The following is a 12,591-nucleotide window of genomic DNA, read 5'->3' on the forward strand; positions in this document are numbered from 1 at the left end:
ATGCCGGCTCAGTCCGGGAATTAAGAGACCCGGCTCCTGCTCCAAGGCCAGCTAGGCCTCGGCGCCGTTCTGGTCGGCTCTGTCCCAGGGCGAGGGGCTTTTATTTGTATTGCCTTCTTAAGAGACAGGTGGTTGCCCCGTTGCTTTCTTTTGCTGTCTTGATTTTCTCTGACTGGAGCTCTTTATGTCTGCTCTTCGGACTCCAGGATTTTTTCTCTTCCTAATCTAACTCGCCTTTGCTTCACTCTGGTGAAGGCATCTTTGTTCTCTTCGGGAAGAGCTGAAAACAGGTGCTTTGCAGCTGTGCAAACCAAGCGTGTATTGGATCCATTTTACCAGGTTGCCGAGTTGGTTGGTGATGGTGAACAGCAGGGCATGTTTCCCTTCAGGGAGCTGGAGATTTACAGCATCGCACGCTTGTCTGGGAAGGCGTTAGTTACGGTATTTATTTCCTAGACAAATCTGTGATGTTCCCGTTGGAGACTCTGTGGTACCGTCTTACGGAGGTGGTCATTGACCCCGTCGTGATAGTTCGTTAGGAATTCGGATTAGGTGCGGAGGATAGTTTATCGCATAGTGCCTGTTCATGTTCCGAGGACACATCTTAATGCCTGTTGGTTAGGACTATCGTGGCATGCTACTGGAAGCATTTCCCATTGCGCGAGTATTTCGAAAACAGTTGGGTCGGGTAGTGACTCATCTAACACCAAGGACTACTTACTTTTCGCAGATAGCTTTCTCCGTTCCTTGAGTTTCACTCATTTTCTTTATGCTGCCCTCTCCATCCCATTTTGAATTATTTGACAGCGTTTGTGCTTTAGTGTATGGACCACTAGCCAGAATAACACAGTACTGTTACTCTGGAGGGTGACCTTGGGAAATTGAGCAAGCCTGAATTCTCCGTCCTTCATTTTCTTTATCCCCAGAATGGATGTGGTGCCAGGCATTATTTCTTGTATTGGAGTTGCTAAGATTACATGAAATAATAAAAACTTTATAAAAAATTACATACTTCTCCATACTGAGTATTTTAAATGATGGGTTGGTCATCGTTTTCAGATTTTCACGGTCTTTGGTTGTCTTGTCAGTTTTGTCTGCAGGGTGGATGCTGATCTTCTGCTTGGCTCACTACATATTTTAAGGTTATATTGTTTGATTTTTTTTTTTATCTAGGACTTTCCAAGAAGGGATCCTTTCTGTTTGAACTACACTTTTTCAGGTGTGGATTGATTTTGATAGAACCCTTGAGATGAAGCAGAGTTGTAAAATATAAGACTTTTTCCACCCTTTCCTTCCAGTCATTGCCTTTCATAATGTGACTTATTAGTCTTTTATTTCTTAGCTCTGCTTCGTCACCTCATTTATTCTCACTCATTGCAAATTTATACCCATTCTCATCACTCCATCTAAATTATTTTTCCATGCCCAAAGCTGCCCTTCTCCCAAATAATTGTATGATGACCAGCAAAAGCCACTTATTCTTCCCTCAGCAAGTTCAGATCTAGTTTAATGGCATCATCATTCACCTGGTTGCATGTAAAACAAACTTGGAGATGTCCACTTCTATAACAACGTCTAAGCAATAACCAAGCCCTACCAGTTTTACCTTAAAGAGGTTTCTTAAATTTGCTGCATCCTCTTCATTCTCAGTGCTTAGTTCATTCAGGCATTTAGTCTTGAGCTCTTGGCTGATTTTTCTCCTTGTCTGCAGTCTCTTTGCCCACCGTCTCCTCTACACAACCACTGGAGTTATTTTCTAATGCACAAGTCTGATTGTCTCTTGCTTTAAAAAACAAACAAAAAATCTTAATTTTGTTATTGTCCCCATTGAAATAATACTCAAGGCTGGTTAACATGGCATAAAAAGCCATATTGTCTTTCTGGCTTTGTCTTATGCTTCCCTACTTCCCAGTCTTGTTTCTTTGGGACAGGGGAATGCAAAGAAGACACACACACACACATTTATGAAAGAGTGTGTATATGTGTGTCTCTCTGTATTTATTTATTCCTCACCCGCCACCCCAAAGGTTCAGCTAAGACCTGTCTAATTTAGAAACCTAGGGCAGTGAATGTTAACCAAGACTTGTAAGACTCACATGTGGTACTTTTAAAGAATATAGGTGCTGGGCCACAACCCAACTCTGTTGAATTAGAACCTCTTGGTGTTGAGATCTAGGATGTAGAGTAACTTTTCTACTAAGACTACTTTGCTTGCTTTGAACTTTGAATGTAGGAAGTGATGGGAGGAAGTTAATCTCTGTCATATGGAGAAGCAGTGTAAGATAACAGTCAAGAGCTTGGACTCTGGAGCCAAACAAGTTTCAAAAACTAACTTCACACTTGCTAGTGACTTTAGTCAAATTATTTAACCTCTCTATGCTTCAGTGTCCTTATCTGTAATATGGGGATGATAATAGTACATACTTTATGGGATTTTTAAGGTTAATAAGTAAATGTGTTAGAACAAAGCCTGGCACGTAGTAGATACTGTGTAGGTGTTATTCATCATCTTAATTTCCCGGCAAGTCATTGGTTGGGTATGACAGAATTTTAAAGGTTTAGAATATGGTTTTTGGTATGGGTGTGAACTTAGTTTTTGAAATTACTTCAGTTCTAACTCTCAGTGTTATTTTAGGATTTGAAAAATACCTTGTTTTAGAAGTCACATAGTTTTGATGAATGAAAAATCATCACAGTAGGGCAGTGGTTAAGGAGATGGGAATCTGATTGCTTGGGTTCAGAACCTAGCTCCACTGCTTTATAGCTGTGTTAATTTGGTCAAATTTCTTAACTTTCTGTGCACCAGTTTTCTTATTTGTAAAATGGGGGTAATAATTATTTTCCATCATGGAATTGTAGAGAGGATTAAATGAGTTAATATTTGCAAAGCATTTAGAATAGTACCTGGCATCAGGTAAGTGCTTAAATTTTAGCTGCTATTATTACTATTGTTAAGGAAGATCTTTCAGACGGTCTTAAAGTTGTAAGGTTATTATTGATTTGGAAGTAGTTGAATGTTTATTTTTGCTGCCACTTTCTACAGAGAGATTAAGGCCACTTACAAATATTAAAGCACTATAGTTATTTAAAATAAATCAGAGGGAAAAAACACAAAAGGAAAGTGAATAAGGGTAAGAAAGGTAAATGGAACTGGAAGTACGATTATTAAATAAACTCTATGCTTTAGTGGGCTACAGTTTTGCCAAAGAGGGGAACTTGATCAATAATAAGAATTACAGGATCTACAATAAAATAAAACCAGGAGCAAAACCCAAAAAAACTAGTTTCTGAAGATTAGATCCAAGGATAAACTCTTCTGTAGTTTCTTTATACTATGTACTATAATGAATTTGATTATATAGCATATTGTATCCTTATGGTTAAAAAACCCCACAACCCTATAATGCCCATTAGTATGCTGATGGTTTTATACCAGTGGCTAGCTAAGTAGTTCAGTAAATACAGGGTACTGATTTGATGTATTTAGGTCTCTGATGATTTGACTGAATTCAGGGGTAGGTTGTTGTCAACATGAGTGGATGGATTCAGTGTTTCATCTATGTATATTTTTCTTAGCTGAGCCTGTGAAAGTGGGTTTGAGTTTGATTATAAACCCTGATTAGTTCTTGGAGTTCAGCTATTCTTTGTTGCTATGTATATATAGAACCATATGTTTTAACAATCAACCAAATAGGGGGGAAAGATTGACATTCTGTTGTGAATTTTTTTTTTCCTGGCTGTGATCTTTATTTCCCGCAGTTCTATTGAGAAATAATTGATGTACATCACTGTATAAGCTTAAGACATACAGCCTATTGGTTTGATTTATATATATTGTGAAATGATTATCGCAGTAGGTTCAGCTAACACTCATCTTCTCATATAGATCCTCCTGTGAATTTTTAGGGGAGAAATAGGGACACTGACTGCAAAGGCTATCCTGCTTTAGGATAATTAATGGAATGAGTTGAATTAATGGAATGAGTTGACTCATTGCAGAGAAGGCGGGAGAAAAGCGATAGTCTGAAATAGGTTTTGGCCTTATACCCAGTGCCTCTGATGGTTGCAGTTTACTTTTATTCATTTATTCAACAAATATTTATTAAGTATCTGCTTTCTTCCAGGCACTGTTTTAGGCACTGGGGATACATCAGATAGCCCCTTACCTTGGAGATTACAGACTTCAGTTCTTCAGAAGGAAAACATTCACTAAAAACCACTCGCTTGTTTAAATAAGAAAGTAAATATGAGTTTTAGGTCCTTGAAGTGGTGCTAATTTTAGTGAATGTTCGTTTTCTTGAGACTTGTAGACTGATCCTCATGAGGGCAGGGCCTGAAATGTTTTACCTGTGTCTGGCAGACATTCTGGCATATAGTAGGTATTCAGTGAAGAAGAAAGAGCAAGAAAGTAGGAAAAAATGAAGGGAGACTAGAGGAAGAGAGGTGTGTTCACTAATAGCACTCTTGTTTTGGAGTTAAAAAGTCCTGTTTTAGTATATTTGCATTTCACTCTAGGTCTGTGTTTTTACTGTGTTAGGCTGTGTTAGAATTTGGTTCTATTGAAAATAACTTGAAACAATTGGGAAATCACCTGTTATTTTTTCTTTGAGTTTTTTTTATGGCATTTTTAGTAAGAATTTATTTTGTAGCTTAAATTTGGTCCCTTCCAGTTCCTTTTAGATATGCTTGTAGTCCTGTGAAACCCCTTGCTTAAGAAAGATTAAGATTCTTAGTATCTAGCAGGTTTTCCTGGAGAATTTTCTTAGACTAGATCTTGTAACATGGTAGTAACCTTCCTTGTGTAGGATACAATATGAGTATGTCTTCTTTATTTTTCTAGCATTCTTTAACAAACATTTGAGTACCTTCTGTGTGCTGAGTCCTTTATTCTCGACACAGCACAGTAGTCTGCAACAAGTCATTTTAATTTGTGATTTAATAAAAACACGACTTTTGGGGGAAGAATTCAAAATGCTGCTGAGACTAAATGAAAAATTGTAACCCAGCCTTTTAATTTTCACTTTTTGGTGGAAGGAAATCCTTATGAAATCCATTCACTGTTTCTTGTGCAATCTATGGTGTGTCTGTAGTCGTTGGTATAAGAGAAGTCATTCGTTTAATCCTTGTTATACTGTACCTTCCATACTGCCCTCCTGTCTGACATTGTTTGGCACACTGATACGCTTAAGATGCAGTAATAGTTCTGCTGCCTGCTCTTTATTGAGAATTGTACCATCCTCAGTATCTCAATATCTGTCTTCACTCTCAAAATTTGTGTGGTTTGTTACTCTTAAAACCACCTGTGTTCTGCATTTCTTTGAGTTACACAGTCATTACTGATTAACACACCCCAAATAAAACTCATTGTTTACTTTCTTCCTTCTGTATTCTCTCAGTGAATAACCGCATACACTCAGTTTTGTCCTTGACTCCTTTCCCTTCACCTCCCACATCTAATCAGTCACAAAGTCCTATCATTTTGACCTTCTAAATATCATTACAAGCCATCTGCCTTTCTTCATCCCTCTGCCACTGCCTTGGTTCAAGCAACCATGAATCGCTTCCTCCCTGGATTACTGCAGCTGTTCATTCTTGGCTCTGCAGCCGGTGTGTTGGCTTAGAAAAGGCAGGTCTGACATACCATTCCCTGCAAGAACTTTCTAATGACTTTCTAGTGGCAAATAATCATCTTCAGGGTGAATTCCAAACTCCCAAATTCCTGAGCATGGCTTAAAAATCTGGTATGATCTGATCTGGTCTCTACTCTTGTCTCTAAACTCTTAGTACTGTCTGATCTGGGTTGCAGCCATGCACTGAACTACTGCTCTCTGTATAGAACATACAGCTTCTTCCAAGAACATATACCCTCTTCTAGTTAAAATTGTCATTCTTCAGGTCTCAGGCTATATGTCACTCTAGTTAAAGTCTTCCTGATTTCTCATCCTGCCTGAGCCCCTTACATCTAGGTTAGCTATAATTTATTAGGGTCTGCTGTGGCAGCCTATTCAACCTCCATCATATGTTGTAATTGTCTGTTTTCTTGTCCTAATCCCCAATTAGATTGCTAGGAAGGCAGTGACTGAGTCTTATTTATTTATACCTAGAAGCTTACTCTGTGCCTGGCACATTGTTAGGCATTCACTGTACATCTGTTGAAGAAATAACTGAAATTGACATCTCATACAGGATCCTGTGCATACTTCTATCACACTCTTCTGTGACCATTGATTTACATGACATTACTAGTTTAGTTAGACACTTTTTACGATGTATGTTTTTCCACCAGTACCTTTTACTCCCCACATCTAGTTGGTGCCTAATAAATGTGTATGAGTAAAGAAACTTCTAAATCAGATTAGGTGGAATGGGGGTGATTGGAAGTGTTGGACGGGCTATTGTGTTCTTTTGAAGGACTTCATAGAAGTTGTTTGCAGAGAGAAGGTATAAAAGGGTGTTCTAGGTAGAAGGAACAGAATGCACACACACAAAAAGGCACAAGGTTTTGAGGGAACAGATGAGTTCAGAGGGTCCCAAGGCAGGAAGTATTTGGGAGTGTCAGGTGTTGCATAGCTGTAGATGTAAAGTGTGTTGTCAGAAGGATTTTGAGCTTAGGTGTGGATTGGTCAGATGTACGTTTTATTAAGATCATTTTTGGCAGTGGTTATACATTATACAGTTTACACAGATTATTGGAAGGTGATTAGCTTGGGGAAGAGAGACCAGAATGTTATTTTAGTAAACCCAGGCTACATATGATGAGGGGTCAGTGTCAGAGAAGATTTGAGGGATTTAGGAGGTAGGATGAGTATGGTGAAAGAGGCATTTAAGATACTGCGTGGATGGAATGTCTTACACAGAGTTGGGAATATCAGAAGAGCAGATTTAGGATAAAACATACTGAGTATAAGATGCCTGTGGATTATTCAAGTGGAGATATCAAGTGGCTGCTTAGATATTTGGGTGTAGAACTCATTAGAGTTTCAGGGCTTACACTGGCATTTCCTGGTGATACTGTCTCTAATCCAAAATTTACATTATTTATATGCTGAATGATTTCAAAGAAACTGAATTTTTGTAACTTTCTTGTTGTTAAATTTAGCTTATAAAATTCACAGTTCCTAAAGTTCAAGAATGTATGTTGTGTATGGTAGGTGTTGGGTTTCCAGGTTTGGACAGAGATTTAAGGCAAGAATTTTATCCCTAAGCCTAAGAGTAAATTTCAGATATTTGGGTTGAATGTTTTCATTTATCTTTAGTTTTTGAAAATATTATAATAATTGTAACACAAAAATCCAATCCCACTTAAGTGTAGGAGTAATATAAAAATTTATCTGCTACTATATTGTGCAACTTCATTCTAACTTTTGCTAAATTAGAGGTCAGTAAGTTTATTCTAAAACATTTGCTGTGGTCCCCAGAGCACTTTTAATGAGTTATGTCGGACATGGTTCCTTTGGAAGAAAAAAATCTGAATTTTCTATTGCCATCAGCAGGCTGTCATTGGAAGTTTTATAAATATAATTACCTGCTTATGCATCTTAGCAGATATTTAAGAATAAAGGAGAACTTGAAGGGCCTGAGACAATTTTATTCCAAATGGAGAACTTTTTTCCTTTCTTTAGTACCTTTACACATTGTTCTTTTTTTTCCTCCCAAGAGGGTGGGGAGCAGTTTAGAATATTCTAGCTTGTGTAAAGATTTTATCTTTTTTATAACATTGCCAGATACATACAGGCAAGGAACTTTATCTTGTTTATTTTTCTGTTCTCCATGGTGTCTGGCGCATAATAAGTGCCTAATAAAAGTTTGTCGACTCAAGTTTAGATAATTAGTTTAGCACCACCAAGTGGCAAGTGTTTGAATGTCCTTGATAGTTTTTGCTCCCTATGGACACTTAATCCACAATGAAAAACAGGTAGGGTGTGATTTTTTAATTTTTTTGAGGCAGGATCAACTTCTTTTTCTTTTTTCTTTCTTTTCTGCTTTTTTTTAAAGTAAAATATCTTTACTTAACGTATTTACTTTTATACAGCGTTTTGAAGTTTAAAAAAATAGACTTTTCCTGTAAGTTATTTTTTATACAGCTTTATTGAGGTGCCACTTGACAAACAGTAAGTTGCATATAGCATGTATAATGTGCTAACTTTTGATGTATATATACACTATGGACCCATCAACAGAATCAAGAGAATGACATGTCTACCACTCAGAGTTTCCTCCTGACTTATTGTAATCTATCACTACCTTCATCCTGTCCACAGACAAACACTGAGCTGCTTTTTGTCACTATAGATTAGTTTGCATTTTCTACAACTTTATATAAATGAAATGATATGGTATGTACTCTGTTTTTGGTCTGACCTTCTTCATTCAGCATAATTATTTTGAGGTTCATTCATGTTGCTGTATGTATCATTAGTTAACTCCTTTTTATTGCCATGTAGTTTCCTGTCGTATGGGTATACCACAATTTGCTTATCCATTCACCCATTGATAGACATTCGGGTTTTTTCCACTTTTGGCTGTTACAAATACAGGTGTTGTGAACATTGATATGAGTATGTGTCATATGAGTATGTGCGTTCTCTTTTCTTGGGCAAATATCTAGGAGTAGAATAGCTGGATTGTAATGTTAGTTGCATGTTTAGCATTTTAAGAAACTGCCGAACTATTTTCCAAAGTAGATGTACCATTTTACATTCCCACTGGTGGTGTATGAAAGTTCCAGTTGCTCCGCATCTTTGTCAGCATTTGGCATGTTGGGGACTTCCCTGGCAGTCCAGTGGTTAAGACTTAATGCTTCCACTGCAGGGGGTGTGGGTTCGATCCCTGGTTGGGGAACTAAGATACTGTATGCCACATGGTGCCCCCCCCCCAAAAAAAAGAAACATTTGGCACGTTTGTTTTTAGAATTAATAGATGGCTTCAGTTTGCAGTTCCCTAATGACTTATGATGTTGAGCATCTTTTCATGGGATTTTATGTCATCCCTATACTTTCTTTGAAGTGTCTGTTCAAACCTTTTGCCCACTTTATTTTATTGAATAAATTGTTTTCTTCATTTTCTTGTCACTGAGTTTTGAGAGTTCTTTTTATCTTCTGGATACAAGTCCTTTATTACATATACAATATGATTTGCAAATATATTTTTTCTGCCGGAGCCTTAATTCACTTAGTTATAGTAGCTTTTTGGTAGATTCCAGTGGCTTTTCTACATAGACAGTCGTGTCATTTGTAAATAAGTTGTTTTACTTGTTCTTTTCTGATCTAGATGCCATTTATTTCTTCTTTTTTGTAGTGTCTGAAACCTCAAGTAAAGTGTTGAGTAGAAGTGGTAAGGGTGGACATACTTACTTTGTTCCTGATCTTAGGAGAAAGCATTCAGTCTTTTAAGTAAATGATGTCAGCTGTACTGTTTCATAGTTGCCCTTTATTAGGCTGAAGAAGTTTCCCTTCTATGACTGATTTGCTGAGAGTGTTTGTCTGAAATAGATGTTGGATTTTGTTGAATCCTTCTTCTGCATCTTTTGAGATGATTTATATGGTTTTTCTTTTTAAAATTTTTCATTGTGATGAATTATAGTGATTGATTTTTTAATATTAAACCAACCCTAAGAGTAAACCCCACTTGGTCATGAAGTATTTTCCTTTTTACGTATTGTTGGATTCAATTTTTATTTAAAATTTTTGTACCTAAGTTCATGTGAGATATTGGTCTATAGTTTTATTTTCTTGTTTTTGTCTGATTTTAGTGTCAGGGTAGTGCTGGGCTCCTAGAATGAGTTGGGAAGTATTCCTCCTCTTCATTTTCCTGAGTTTGTATAGGATTGGTATTACTTCTTTCTTAAATATTTGGCAGAGCTTACTAGTAAAACCATTTAGGCCTGGAATTTTCTTTGTGGGAAGGTTTTTAACTAAAAATTCAGGGAATTCCCTGGTGGTCCAGTGGTTAGGACTCCGTGCTCTCACAGCCAAGGGCTCAGGTTTGGTCCCTGATCGTGGAACTAAAATCCCACAAAACCTCGTGGTGTGGCCAAAAAAAAAAGTACAGCAGAAACTAACACAACATTGTAAATCAACTATACTCCAATAAAAATTAATTTAAAAAAATTGAATTTCCTTAATTTATATTGGGCTACTCAGGTTATCTTTTTCATCTGTGAGTGTTGATAGCTGTGCCTCTTAAGGAATTTATTTGTTTTGTCTAAGTTGTCAATTTTTAAAAATAAACTTATGTATGTATGTATGGCTGCGTTGGGTCTTTGTTGCTGCACGGGCTTTCTCTAGTTGCAGCAAGCAGCGGTTACTCTTGTTGCAGTGTGCGGGCTTCTCATTGCGGTGGCTTCTCTTGTGGAGCATGGGCTCTAGGCGTGCTGGCTTCAGAAGTTGTGGCTTTTGGGCTCAGTAGTTGTGGCTCACGGGCTGTAGAGCACAGGCTCAGTAGTTGCAGCACACGGGCTTAGTTGCTCCGTGGCATGTGGGATCTTCCTGGACCAGGGCTCAAACCCGTGTTCCCTGCATTGGCAGGCGGATTCTTAACCACTGCGCCACCAAGGAAGTCCGAAGTTGTCAGTTTTATTAGTCTAAATTGTTCATAAATTTTCTTAGTATCTCTTTTACTTGTATACATTTGTAGTGATGTTAAAGTTCTAATTCCTAATATTGTTAATTTGTGTCTCTTATTTTTTCCTCATCTGGCTAGAGTTTTACCAGTTTTATTCTCAAAGAACTAGCTTTCAGTTTCATTGATCTCTTCTCCCCTCCCCCATTTTTCTTTTTTCTATTTTATTGATTTCTACTCTGATTTTTCTTTCTGCTTACTTTGGGTTTAATTTGCATTTCTTTTTCTAGTTTCTTAAGGTAGATGCTCAGGTCATTAATTTGAGGCCTTTTTTCTTTTCTAATAAAGGCATGTAATGCTATGTTTCCCGGTAAGCACTGTTTTAGTGGCCCTACGCAGATTTTAATACGATGCGTTTGCATTTTCATTGAGTTCAAATACTTTCTAATTTTCCTTTGATTTCTTCTTGACCCTTGGGTTATTTATAAATATGTTATTAATTTCCAGATATGTGAGAATGTTCTGAAGATATTTCTATTACTGATTTATAACTTACTTCCACAGAATATACTTGAATTCTTTTAAGTTTATTGAGATTTGTTTTATGGCCCAAGTTTTGATATGTCTTGGCAAATGTTGTTGGGTGGAACGTTTTGAGTGTAAATTAGGTCCAGTTGGTTGATGGTGTTATCAAGTCTTGTGTTATTACTGATTTTCTGTCTATTGTTTAATCAGTTATTGAGAGAGGGGTTTGAAATCTCTGACTGTAATTGTGGACTTGTTTGTTTTTTCTTGCAATTCTATCACTATGCTTCATGTATTTTGAAGGTCTGGTATTAGGTGCATAAACATGTGGAATTGTTAGGTAATCTTGAGGCACTGACCATTTTATCACTATGAAAATATCTTTCTACCTGGTAATATTTCTTTGCTCTAAAATTTATTTTTGTCTGATATTAATATAGCCATTCTAGCTTCTGATTAGCGTTGGCATATCTTTTCATCTTTTAATTTTTAACCTATTTGTGTCTTTATATTTAAAATACTTTTCTTGTAGGTAGCATAGATTTTGGGCTTTTCTTTTCACTCTGATTCTCTCTTTTTAGTTGGAGTCTGTAGGTGATTTATAGTTAATGTGATTACTGATATGGTTAAGTTTAAGTCTATCATCTTGCTGTTTGTTTTTTATTTGTCCCATCTCTCCTTTGTTCCATTTTCTTTTTCTGTCTTCTTTGTGATTAGTCAAGTAGTTTTCATTATTCTGTGTTTATTTTTTATTTCCTTTGTTGACTAATTCACTATAACTCTGCTATTTCAGTGATTGCTTTAGGGCTTACAGAGTACATCTTTAGCTTATGACATTTACATTCAAGAGTTGTTATACTACTTTACATAAGGTATAAGAACCTAGAACAGTATACTGTCACTTCTCTTCTGGCTTTTGTGCTATTTTTGTTATTTTACTTTTGCATATATTACAAGCCCCACAAAAAACATGTATTCATTTATCTGCTTGTTTATGTTTTAAAGAAGGGGATTTGATTAACAAGAAAAATATATTTATCCACATAGCTACTGTTTTTGGTGGCATTCATTTCTGTATGTAGATCCAGATTTCCTTCTAGTGTAATTTATTCTGCCTGAAAGACTTACTTTAACATTTTTTGTAGTGTAGGTCTGATAGTAATTATTTTAGCTTTTATATGTCTAAAAAAGTCTGTATTTTACCTTCTTTTTTGAATATATTTTCTCTGGGTATAGAATTGTAGGTGAACAGTATTTTTGTTTTGTTTTGTTTTGTTTTCATTACTTTAAAGATGTTGCTCCAAAGAGGAAGGAGGAAACTTTGGGAGGTGATGGATATGTTTGTGACTTGATGGTGATAGTTTCATGAGTGTATACTTATTCTCAACTTATCAAGTTATATATATTAAATATGTATAGCTTCTTATATGTAAATCATACCTCAATAAAGTGGAAAAAAAAAGTATTGCTCCATTGTTTTCAGTCTTCATTGTTTCTAAAAAGGAA

The 12,591-nt window shown here is 36.5% G+C and overlaps 1 protein-coding gene across 1 annotated transcript in view; it reads left to right on the top strand.

The window, feature by feature from the left end:
* TBC1D15 (TBC1 domain family member 15) overlaps positions 1-12,591 on the top strand; it is a 64,264-nt gene that overhangs the window by 310 nt on the left and 51,363 nt on the right. The window lies entirely within an intron of this gene.

Source organism: Pseudorca crassidens, chromosome 11 (genome assembly GCF_039906515.1).
Source record: "Pseudorca crassidens isolate mPseCra1 chromosome 11, mPseCra1.hap1, whole genome shotgun sequence".
In the NCBI taxonomy this organism is placed as follows: Eukaryota; Metazoa; Chordata; class Mammalia; order Artiodactyla; family Delphinidae; genus Pseudorca; species Pseudorca crassidens.